Raw genomic sequence first — 12137 nt, forward strand, 5'->3', positions numbered from 1 at the left:
CCCTTAATCTATGCTCCCCTTCTGCCTGAGCTGTAGGCTTGTAGGGTTTAGCATCAAGAGGAATTCTTTCCTATAGGCATAGGGGCTTCTTCGCCTCATTTTCATGCAAATATTTGAATTAAATACAACACACATACGTAAAGAGACAAAGTATTCACACACATATTGTCATTAACTCATGCATGATACTATTCTTGATCAACTTGAGGAAGGCATCTGGAAATGAAAACCCGGAAATAAACCATGAATGTAAAATGAGCTCTATAGGCTACAGTACTTTTGTGACAAATATGAAGATATTCATATACATACATACTTGTTAAGCACTTTAGTGTTCTGTCATCTTTTTAAAGAGGATAAATAACTGTGAAAAAAGTAAAGAAAAATAGGTCACCAGTTTGTCTCTGGATAGTCTAACTCAACCACTAGGTGGCAACAAAAAGCCATCAACCAACTCACTCTGAGTAGGTTGAAAATGGAAACACTGGGATCAAGATGAACCTGACAATTCTAGTGGACACACACACACACACAAACAAACAAACACGTTGTCTTTGGTAGTTTTTTTCATAGACTTACACTAATTTCTACCCTAATGTCAAGCATAACCAGTATTTGCCTCTATATCTCTATCCCTAACTCAAAAATGTGTGTTTCACCAATTTGGAAACTCTACTGTTACTGTCACAGACAAGCTGGTGTCATAGGCATTGAATGGACTGCCAAAGACTAAAAGGCCAAGATAATGTCCTACTGGAGGTTTTTGACAAAGCAACATGCTGTTAAAGCCCTGTTGCCTTTACCCACTTTCAAATGTCTTTATGCTTAGCTGAGATCAGAATGATTAGTCCATGAGCTGAAAAAGTTTTGAAAGTGTTCAATTTCAGCTTTAACTGCAAGATTTCTAAAGGGTTTTCTCTATAGAGATATTAAACAAAAAGGGCTTCCATCTCTACAGGGTTCATTAGATGTGGATGTAAACATAGTCAGTATCAAGAGAGTGTTTGCATCCATTATTATTCTGTTGAGAAAAATCATTATGGAAAAAGTCATCACCACGATAGCCATCTTTTCCCTATTTCTTGTTCTGGGCTTGTTTCAGAGACAATAACACCAGCCAGCAGGGCCGACGGACTGGGGGTGTAAGTTAGACAGACTTAGGGGTGCCCGATGCAGAGGGGGGGCCTTAAAACATTTTTTTTTTTTTTTTACTGGCTCATGATAGGCCCCTGATCTTTGTTTTTTGTTATTTTTTAAATGACATTGTTTAGGGCTTGAAGATCAGGGGCCTATATTGAGCTATTAAAAACAAATAAACAAAGACTTCAAAGAGAGAAGGAGGAAAAGGGATTGTTTAAAATGTTTTATTTATTTATTTTACAACATGTACATTTTTCTTTCTGCTCTTTGGTTATTCTGTGTCTCCAAATTATTCCAGAAAATAGTACTAAATTGCTCACATAGGACACAGTTGATTTAACTTTAGTTTTCTTCTCATAGTGCATCAGATTGATGAATTTTACTTTAAAAGGTTCAAAGGTTTCATATTTAAACCCCTAGAAGGTCCAGGGTCCCCACCACAGTCTCCCAAATTCCTGTGAAAAACACTGTATGTCTGTATGGTTATTAAAAGTCATTAGACCAGGGGTTGTGTTAATGTACAAGTAGCGATTTGGTTATTCATCAATATAAATATTGTGGTGTTATCTGGCTCAGAGAGGGACCAGTCACTAATAGGTTTTGGACTCTAGACAAACATAGCTTTTACACATTTGTGTTGAAAACGCATCTAAGGCAGGGGCAGATCTAGAAAAATATTCATGGGGTGGCAAGAGGGTGGCAGGACATTTTAAGGGGTGGTAATTAGTACAGCTATTATTTTTCATTACTGACAATATTAGTTTGTTGTCCAGACCTGTTTTCTGACTTATGATTTTTTTAAATCAGTAACCCAAGATTTGTATTTAGTTGTTTAAAATCAATTGTCTTTGTATTCAACTCTTAGTTTAGAGATACTTTTTTAATGTATTTCACACTGTCACAGAAGTGGAGATCTGTAGGCTTTAGATAAGAATATAAACATATCACACATTGTGTTATATGATTTCGACTGCTGACTGTCAACACCTGCTGACCAGGACTGGAACAGACCCCGTCCAACTTTGTTGGGCATGATCAGCTGTCTCACCCAAATCATATTTTTATTAAAAGGCTCAACATTCACATTGTGTGTTAACACACATAACCATAAACACATAGCATAAGCTCTAAACACAAAACAACTTAAACCTTTACAACTACTTCAAAATACAGCTATAATTCAGGATTTTCTTTAATGGCTTTTTATTTTTTTAATGTAACATCCCTCTAGTCCATTGGCAGATTATTTTTGCCGTAACAATATTGGCTTGTCGTGCTATGGCAAGTCAAAATGTCTGCTGTGAAAAGGATTTAATGACTTGAATTGGCTGATGGAGGGAAAGTCAGCTCAAGGGCCTCTGCTGGATGTGGACAACTTCTACCTCTTCCACTTCTGTGGTTTCCGCAACCTCAGAAAGTGGCGTAATCTTTTCCAAAATGAGGCTTTCTTTGTCGTCTCTGGGAGCTTCTCCTCAGGGACTTCAGCCTCAAGAAGTTCCAAGGGTAGTTTGGTTAGGAGGGACTCCTCCTGTTTGAAGCGCTTCTGTTTAGCTACTGTGGCTTTCTCCAGAATATCCAGGGCTTTAGCATTGAGGAGGGACTCTTCTAGCCTACACGGCTTCTCCTCAGATGCTTTTGCCTCTTCCAGACATTCTAGGGCTTGTTCTTTGTGTAGGGAATCTTTCAGCCTGCACGGCTTCTCCTCACATACTTTGGCCGCCTCCAGAAGATCCAGGGGCTTCTCCTCAGTAACTTCCACCTCAACCAGAAGTTTATGAGGTGGTTCGTGCGGGAGGAACGTTTTCAGTAGGCATGGCTCTTCCACAGAGACCTTTGCCTCTTCCACGAGTTCAATTGACGATCCATTTAGGAGGAACTCTACCTGCTTGCAGGGCGTCTCCTCCGATACGTCTTTCCCCTCCAGAAGAGCTAGGAATGGCTCAATGAGGAGGGACTCTTCCTGCTTGCATGGCTTCTCCTCCAGAATTTTAAGGGCTGTTTCTTTGGGTTGGGGCTCTTCCTGAATGCAGGGCTTCTCTTCCAATTCCTCCAGAAGTGTAAGAGCTGGTTCGTGCGGGAGGGAAATGTTCAGTGGGCATGGCTCTTCCTCAGAGACCTTTGCCTCTTCCATAAGTTTAATTGCTGGTCTATTTAGGAGGGACTCTACCTGCTTGCAGGGCTTCTCCTCCGATACGTCTTTCTCCTCCAGAAGTGCTAGGAATGGCTCAATGGGGAGGGACTCTTCCTGCCTGGAGGGCTTCTCCTCAGATACTTCAACCCCCTCCAGAGTTTGTAGGGCTGTTTCAATGGGTTGGGGCTCTTTCTGAATGCAGGGTTTCTCTTCCACCTCCTCCAGAAGTTTAAGAGCTGGTTCTTGTGGGAGGGAAATGTTCAGTGGGCATGGCTCTTCCTCAGAGACCTTTGCCTCTTCCATAAGTTTAATTGAGGATCCATTCAGGAGGGACTCTTCATGCTTGCAGGGCTTCTCCTCCAATACTTCCGCCTCCTCCAGAATTTTAAGGGCTGGGCCATTGGGTTGGGGCTCTTTCTGAATGCAGGGCTTCTCTTCCACCTCCTCCAGAAGTTTAAGAGCTGGTTCGTGCGGGAGGAACATTTTCAGAAGGCATGGCTCTTCCACAGAGACCTTTGCCTCTTCCACAAGTTCAATTGAGGATCCATTTAGGAGGGACTCTACCTGCTTGCAGGGCGTCTCCTCCAATACGTCTTTCCCCTCCAGAAGAGCTAGGAATGGCTCAATGAGGAGGGACTCTTCCTGCTTGCAGGGCTTCTCCTCCAGAATTTTAAGGGCTGTTTCTTTGGGTTGGGGCTCTTCCTGAATGCAGGGCTTCTCTTCCAATTCCTCCAGAAGTGTAAGAGCTGGTTTGTGCGGGAGGGAAATGTTCAGTGGGCATGGCTCTTCCTCAGAGACCTTTGCCTCTTCCATAAGTTTAATTGAGGATCCATTCAGGAGGGACTCTTCCTGCTTGCAGGGCTTCTCCTCTGATACTTCCGTCTCCTCCAGAATTTTAAGGGCTGGGCCATTGGGTTGGGGCTCTTCCTGAATGCAGGGCTTCTCTTCCACCTCCTCCAGAAGTTTAAGAGCTGGTTTGTGCGGGAGGAACATTTTCAGAAGGCATGGCTCTTCCACAGAGATCTTTGCCTCTTCCACGAGTTCAATTGAGGATCCATTTAGGAGGAACTCTACCTGCTTGCAGGGCATCTCCTCCGATACGTCTTTCCCCTCCAGAAGAGCTAGGAATGGCTCAATGCGGAGGCACTCTTCCTGCTTGCAGGGCTTCTCCTCCAACTCCTCCAGAAGTGTAAGAGGTGGTTCGTGTGGGAGGGAAATGTTCAGTGGGCATGGCTCTTCCTCAGAGACCTTTGCCTCTTCCATAAGTTTAATTGCTGGTCTATTTAGGAGGGACTCTACCTGCTCGCAGGGCTTCTCCTCCGATACTTCTTTCCCCTCCAGAAGTGCTAGGAATGGCTCAATCCGGAGGGACTCTTCCTGCTTGCAGGGCTTCTCCTCTGATACTTCCGCCTCCTTTAGAATTGTAAGGGCTGGGCCATTGGGTTGGGGCTCTTTCTGAATGCAGGGCTTCTCTTCCACCTCCTCCAGAAGTTTAAGAGGTGGTTCGTGCGGGAGGGAAATGTTCAGTGGGCATGGCTCTTCCTCAGAGACCTTTGCCTCTTCCATAAGTTTAATTGAGGATCCATTCAGGAGGGACTCTTCCTGCTTGAAGGGCTTCTCCTCCGATACGTCTTTCTCCTCCAGAAGTGCTAGGAATGGCTCAATGGGGAGGGACTCTTCCTGCCTGGAGGGCTTCTCCTCAGATACTTCAACCCCCTCCAGAAATTCAAGAGATGGTTTGTTGGGGAGGGAATCTTTTTGTAAGCACGGATTTTTCTCAGAGACCTTAGCCTCTTCCACAAGTTCAATCGCTCGTCCATCAGGGAGGGACTCTTCCTGCTTGCAGGGCTTCTCCTCCATTACCTCTGCCTCCTCCAGAAGTTTCAGGGCTGGTTTATTGGGGAGGGGCTCGTCCTGAATCGAGGGCTTCTCCTCCGTTACTTCCACCTCCTCCAGAAGTACAAGAGCTGGTTCCTTGTTGAGGGACTCTTTCTGCCAGCATGGCTCTTCCTCTGAGACCTCAGCCTCTTCCAGGAGTTTGTTTTCTGGTCCATGTGAGAGAGACTCTTCTTGCTTGCAAGAGTAATCATCATACTTCTCCTGCCACTTTCTGATCTTTCTTCGGAAGATATCCTTCGCCATCTTATGACGGAGGGCTTCCTGCTCAACCTGCAAGTCAACCTTGATCATCGTTTCTGCGTGAGAGTTGATTTCTTCCTCACCTTCACACTGAAGGTTTTCAGCCTGCGGTCTGGCAGCAAGGATATCAGTTTCACACCTTTGGCTGATCTCATGTTGTGAAACCCTGATGGTTTTCAGTTCTTCTTTAAGGAGCCTTAACTTCTCCCTCTCCCCCTGGAGCTCAGCTGTAAATTTATCTTGGGTTGTTATATAAGCCACTTTCAGCTCCTCGTAGTCATTCTGAAGGTCTTTCTTCTTCCTTCTCTTTATCGTGTCCCTCACCTGATTGGAAATCGTGGCAGTGTTGAGAGTGTCTGCATCACTGTACTTGTGCAGCCTCTCGAGCTCTCTTCTTGCGTATTTTTCCTTGTTGATGAAGACCTCTTTAAGGTATTTCTGCCTATCCAACTGTATTGTGGTTTCCTTCAGCTGGTCATTAAGCTGTCTAACTTCATGACGAAGTTCATCACATTCCCTCAAGTAATTCTGTTGAGGTCTAGTTGTGCCCTGTTGTCTATGGGACCTAATATATGCTCTTCCTTGCTGCATTTTCTTTGGCTATTCAAGTCTCAAAGTAATAGTAATTGCTGTTTGTCTTTGATGAACAGATGTAGTCTATCAGTGGTCTGGTCTTTTATCTTTGTAATATTTTGCTTTCTGTCAGTATTGTCAGTCACCTGTTGAAAGGTTTGAAATCATCTGACTCGCTTAATAGCTATGTCCTACTTGTAAACTTTGTTGATGATGTCATAGAACTCGTAGCATGTCATTGCTCCTTTGATGTTACTTCGAAGTCAGATTCAACTTTTCCTTTGATCTCTACATTTAAAAAATCGCAATCTGTTATTCAAATGTAAACACAATGGCGGCCCCACTAATAGCATTCCAAACAACCCTTTATTCTCAGGGGCGCTAATGTAGAAATGATTATGGGTCCAACTCTTTTTTTAACTTTTGTCACATCCCGGCTCAAGGGAATGACAATGAGGAAACCACACAAGAGATTAAGTTTACCCAAATAATAATTTATTTAAACAAAGTTTAAAGTAAGTCACTAAGTGGTGCATGAATGTCAGTAATCAATAATAGGTGCTGTGTTTGTGTGAGTGAAGAGTGTAATGTATGTGCAAAACCAAACTAACTAAGCTAAGCAAATCCAAACCAAACCAACCCAACCCAACCCAAACCAAAGCAAAACAAACCATACATCAAGGAAGGGAGCCCTAAGTGGCTGATTCCTGCAGTTTATATAGCTGAGGAGAGCAGCCAGCATGGGTGTTTGTGATTAAAAATCATCTCCTGGAAGCCCACCAATCAGGAGGTGCCAGGAACTGTCACACCCCCCTCCATAGAAACGAGGTTCACCACGTAACCTGCAAGACAATAGTTAATACGTTTTGCATTGCCAATCATTTGCACTGAAGAGACCTCGACTCTTCTCGGCCAGAGCTTTCCCGATTTCGGTTCCTCCAGCTTTCATCATCTTTGCCTCTGTGGTGTTGTCCCTGTTAAATCTGTTACAACTTGTTCTTCTGGCAAAGTTCACGTTTCCGCACTTTTTATCAGGACAAATCCAGTCCCCGTCGCTGACTAGAAAACTCTTCCCCTACATGTTTATCTTGCTTTACAATACTAAACCACAAAAGAGCTTCCAAAACATACTAACTAGTGCACAAATTAACTGATTTAACAAAGACTAACTGGCCTCCCCAAAAACCAGTACTGCGCACCTTTAATCCCAAGACTAATAAGTCCCTTCAATTATTGCCCAGACTGATTTCCTCCATTATGCAAGGTTAAACCCTAACTCCTTCACCATAATATAGAGTAAGCTAGATGAAGCAAGTACCAGTTTAACTACCAAAAGTTTTACACGTCACTGAAAAACTTACCAAATTAGTTTGACGTAGCTCTCATTAAAAGAAGCTGCTCCCAAACAAACTACCAACCTGTCCTGTGTGATTCCTCCAAACTGTTCAATTACTCAATCCAACCACTTATTGACGAGCCCCCATGTCACAGCCCGGCTCAAGGGAATGACAATGAGGAAACCACACAAGAGATTAAGTTTACCCAAATAATAATTTATTTAAACAAAGTTTAAAGTAAGTCACTAAGTGGTGCATGAATGTCAGTAATCAGTAATGGGTGCTGTGTTTGTGTGAGTGAAGAGTGTAATGTATGTGCAAAACCAAACTAACTGCAAAGCAAATCCAAACCAAACCAACCCAAACCAAACCAAACCAAAGCACCGCAAAACAAAGCAAAACAAACCATACATCAAGGAAGGGAGCCTTAAGTGGCTGATTCCTGCAGTTTATATAGCTGAGGAGAGCAGCCAGCATGGGTGTTTGTGATTAACAATCATCTCCTGGAAGCCCACCAATCAGGAGGTGCCAGGAGCTGTCACACTTTCTTTATAGGTCCATGGTCTAACTCATGGACCTATTATCTGATTTGTTATAGGATATCAGGGGGCCCATCAGGACTTCTTGTATAGGGGCCCAGAGTTTGGTGCTACGCCCCTGCCAGCCAGTGCCACATACCACACCATGTATTGCCAACACTGGTTTACAACACCAGGATAAACTATAGACAGAGACAAATTGCTCTGTACACAGTATTGTGTCTAGACATGCAGCCCGACATATTAGAGACAAACTGTTACTTCTTCTGGAACTCCCCAACACTCACTAGATTGAACCTTTTGTGTGTGTTGTGTTTTTCTGACTTGAGTCACTTTCAGGGATACACACTTGACTTTAAAACTAATTGATTGGGGGATGGCTTGTGCAATAGGCAACAAAAGCTGTGTTCCCAATTGGTAAACTGATTATTGTGATTAGGGTTGGGTTTAGGCATGTACTGGTTATGGTCAGTGTTAGAGCCATATTCTATGTTAGTTTACAACCTATTTTATTTCAATTATTATATTAATGAATGTTTATGTTTCATTCTTATTTATTTAAGGTATAGCCTAATTAGAGGCAGCCGGCAGAGAGTGGTTGGGGTTGCCAGGCCAGGTTAAGAGCAAGGAAATGAGCCATTGACAGGGTGGAACAGGGGGAATCGAGACTGCTTTAGACCTCACGCTCACGCTCACGCTCACACTCACTTAGCTCATGCTCAACAAAGCTGAATGAAATGTTCTGTGATAAGAAAGAAAATAAATCATCTGAAAGGAAGAAGCAAGACTCAAGAGTATAATTGAACAGAGACGTGCGAGTCCAGCGTCCCCTGTACGGTGAAAAGTTTAAAACTAAGGTTAAGAACTGGCCACGATAGTCAGGGTAGATCTGCTTGAAATAAAAGTAAGTCGATGTAAATACCCCAAAAGTGCCATAAGTGTGTGTGTGTGTGTGTGTGTGTGTGTGTGTGTGTGTGTGTGTGTGTGTGTGTGTGTGTGTGTGTGTGTGTGTAACTTATTGATGGCTCTGATATTAAATGTGCAGTGTCTTTGATTTCTCATGTCCAGTATAAAGAGCTAAGATGAGGGTTTGAAAGGAAACAAGATGAGACTCCACTGCTTTTCTTACATATGATAAAAACCTGATCTGTTCAGCTTTAGGGCTCCACAGTACTGCACTTTAATGGACAAGGTCTGCTCATGTTTTTATACAGAATGCCCTGAGCATTTCTTTATGCTGTGACTTAAAACGGCACCATATTTTTGAGGGGTTTAGCCTCGATGGTCAGCTGTTATCTTATACATGATACTGATACAACAAATGTGTTTTTTTGTTTGAACCCTCTAAACAATTGATACACAATTAGACAGAGTTGTTACATTTAATTTACAGATTTAAATGAATTTCTCACATTTGAAATTAATTGTTTTTCATTCTATTTAAAAAGAAATTATTAAATATATTATCTCAAAAGTGAGTAAGCTAAATGTATGATACAATCTTATATTTTTAAGCACTGCGACTGCATGCTTATTATAATAAATAATGATGCTCTGTAAGTATTCAAACATGGACGCGTGATGTGGTTTGATGGACTGAGTTGCGCTGCTCCAGAAATAAACCTGTCCACATCAACTACGGTCCAGCAGATTAGAAGCTCACTCCTCTTCTAGTGTACAAAGCAAACTATAGCAGCTCACAGTCTAGTAGTATAATGATGTAAGATAAGAGCTGACAGAGCACATTTATATTATCATTAACGCGCTAACCCTTTCAAACACTTACAATCCCCTGCAAGCATTTTCAAGGACAAATGAGAATCTGCACATAATGTATGACTGACATTTTCAATCCTGTTAACTGGGCTAGACGCCTTAAACTATAATTACATGGGAAAATGTGTGAAGCCCCTCAGCAAGTATTACTGCTATTATTCATTCTTATGTTGTATAATGTTCTCGTCCAAAGCTTTTGAATCTCTTCCTCCAAAAAAAATGAATCTTTGCAGATGTGAGTGCTAATCCTGTTATGAACGTGTATTATGCAGAGTGGAGCAGTGTTGAAAGGACAGAGCCATTGATTTCCTTTTTTTCTTTCACGGTTTTTAATTTCATGAATATGTTGTGATTTCCCCAGCTGACAGCTTTGAACACATCTCATTACATGTGATTGTGTTTTGGCTGGCTGTTGATGAGCTTCCCCCGCATTAAGCCCTTTAATAATGATTGCAATAATTTAATAAACAAAAAAAAAAAATTCTAGATGAACTGCGAATGTGTCTATGGAAGACTAGAACAGCCATGCTTGCAATTATTTTATAATGCCATTATACCAGATTAATTCACCCGCTATCTTGAGTAAACAAAAGGCCGTTTTCCCGATCACAAGATAATTCATTCGTCATCACAATAAAACAGCTTTGTTTTCAGAAGCTTACGAAATAACTATGAAGCACTTTAATGATATAAATAATAAGAGGAAAATATTTAGTTTTCTTGTTATTACGTGAAAACCAATTTAACAAATATAAAAAATAAAAAAAATATAAAAAATCTTTAACTGTGCACCAAAACCTGCATGTTGTACTCTCTCATTGTGAAGCTGCAAAGGAATGTCAGAAGAATAAACTTGGACAAATAAAAAATGTATGATGCTCTTAGAAAAGATCAAACTGGCCTAATTTTGAGGACGTCTTCTGCTGCAGAAGCTCTGAAACAGAAGGTGCAGCACAATTGACCTGTTTGTTAAAACTGAGATCACACTGGAGAACAAATCTTGCATTTCCCAGTCACATTTGCTGCATTTCACATTGCAATAAAATGCAGCCTTGTCTCATTCTCCCATGCTCATTAGCATAAAGACACACCCCGGGCCTTTTTATTATGTTAGGAAACTAACAAACAGCAAAAGAGCAATGCATCAACAGTGCATGAGGAAACAACATTAAAACAGATTGCATGACATTGCAGTACAACATAACATAACACAACCAAACACAACCCAACCTCCAAGCAATTCTAAATCCACTGCCTGTCAGGGTCATTTTGGGATGTTGTGTGTTAATGCTGCAGGACATGACTGCCCTTCTCTCCCCCATTCTCTCCTTTACTCTCTCTTTCTGTCTTTCAGATTTGACTATATGGATTACTGCTCACAGAGCACATAGTCATGCCATCGCAAATAATTAATAGTTTCCATCTTATAGACAAAGCAATAGCATGCCTAAGCAGAGCGGTGTCACGACCGCTCCATGCAGCGAAGAATCCTGGCATGATTTTACTATCAGGCAGCTGAACATCACAGTTATGTAAAGACATTAGCAGCCTGCCAGCTCATTACTGCCATTCACTTCACCAGTCTAGACAACAGGAGCTGTTTACACTAACAACATTTCTTTCTTTCTTTCTTTCTTTCTTTCTTTCTTTCTTTCTTTCTTTCTTTCTTTCTTTCTTTCTTTCTTTCTTTCTTTCTTTCTTTCTTTCTTTCTTTCTTTCTTTCTTTCTTTCTTTCTTTCTTTCTTTCTTTCTTTCTTTCTTTCTTTTTCCCTAATTACACCTCAGGAAGCACCTGTCTTGAATCACATCGTACACTGTGCTCAAGGCACTTTAAGCGTATTTCTACCTGTGTGTGAGTGTGTGACGCTAATGCAACGTGACACTGGCCTTTCCCTACATTGCTGCATTCTTCCTTTCTAACATCACCTGCCGAGAGAGTGCAGACTAAAATAGGTGACAGAGAAACACAGCACGGACATAGAATTAGAAATAAAAATTAAATGAAAACAGAATAATTAAAAGCAAGAGAAAAGTAAAGACAGTGGAGAAGGAGAAAGAGTAAAGTGTGGAGGAACAGAAAGTAACCGCACAGTGAAGACTCCCTACTACACATAACACAGTCATTATCACTGGAGGAGACGGCACACACATACGCATAATCACCAAGTGCAACTGTCACCACATGCAAACACACTGTTTACACTCACATTAAACTGATGCCAAGAAGATCCCACCTGGAGCGTGTGTTTACTCCTCTCCTCTTCTCCTTCGCACCTTTCCTCCTCCCTTCTTCCCCTCTCCTTCCTCCTCCTCTCTTCCCTCCCTTCTGCTCTGGTCCTCTGTGTCCTCTCTCTGCGCTCTGCACTCCTTTACTCCACTGCTCTCTACTCTCTCCTCCCCTTTCCACTCATCTCTTCTCGTCCTGTATTATCTCCACTCCGCTGTCTGCATTTCCCTCAAAAACAGAAAGAAAAAACAGAAACACTAACAGTGTAATCATAT

This window comes from Ammodytes marinus (genome assembly GCF_949987685.1).
Source record: "Ammodytes marinus genome assembly, chromosome: 1".
Classification (NCBI taxonomy): domain Eukaryota; kingdom Metazoa; phylum Chordata; class Actinopteri; order Uranoscopiformes; family Ammodytidae; genus Ammodytes; species Ammodytes marinus.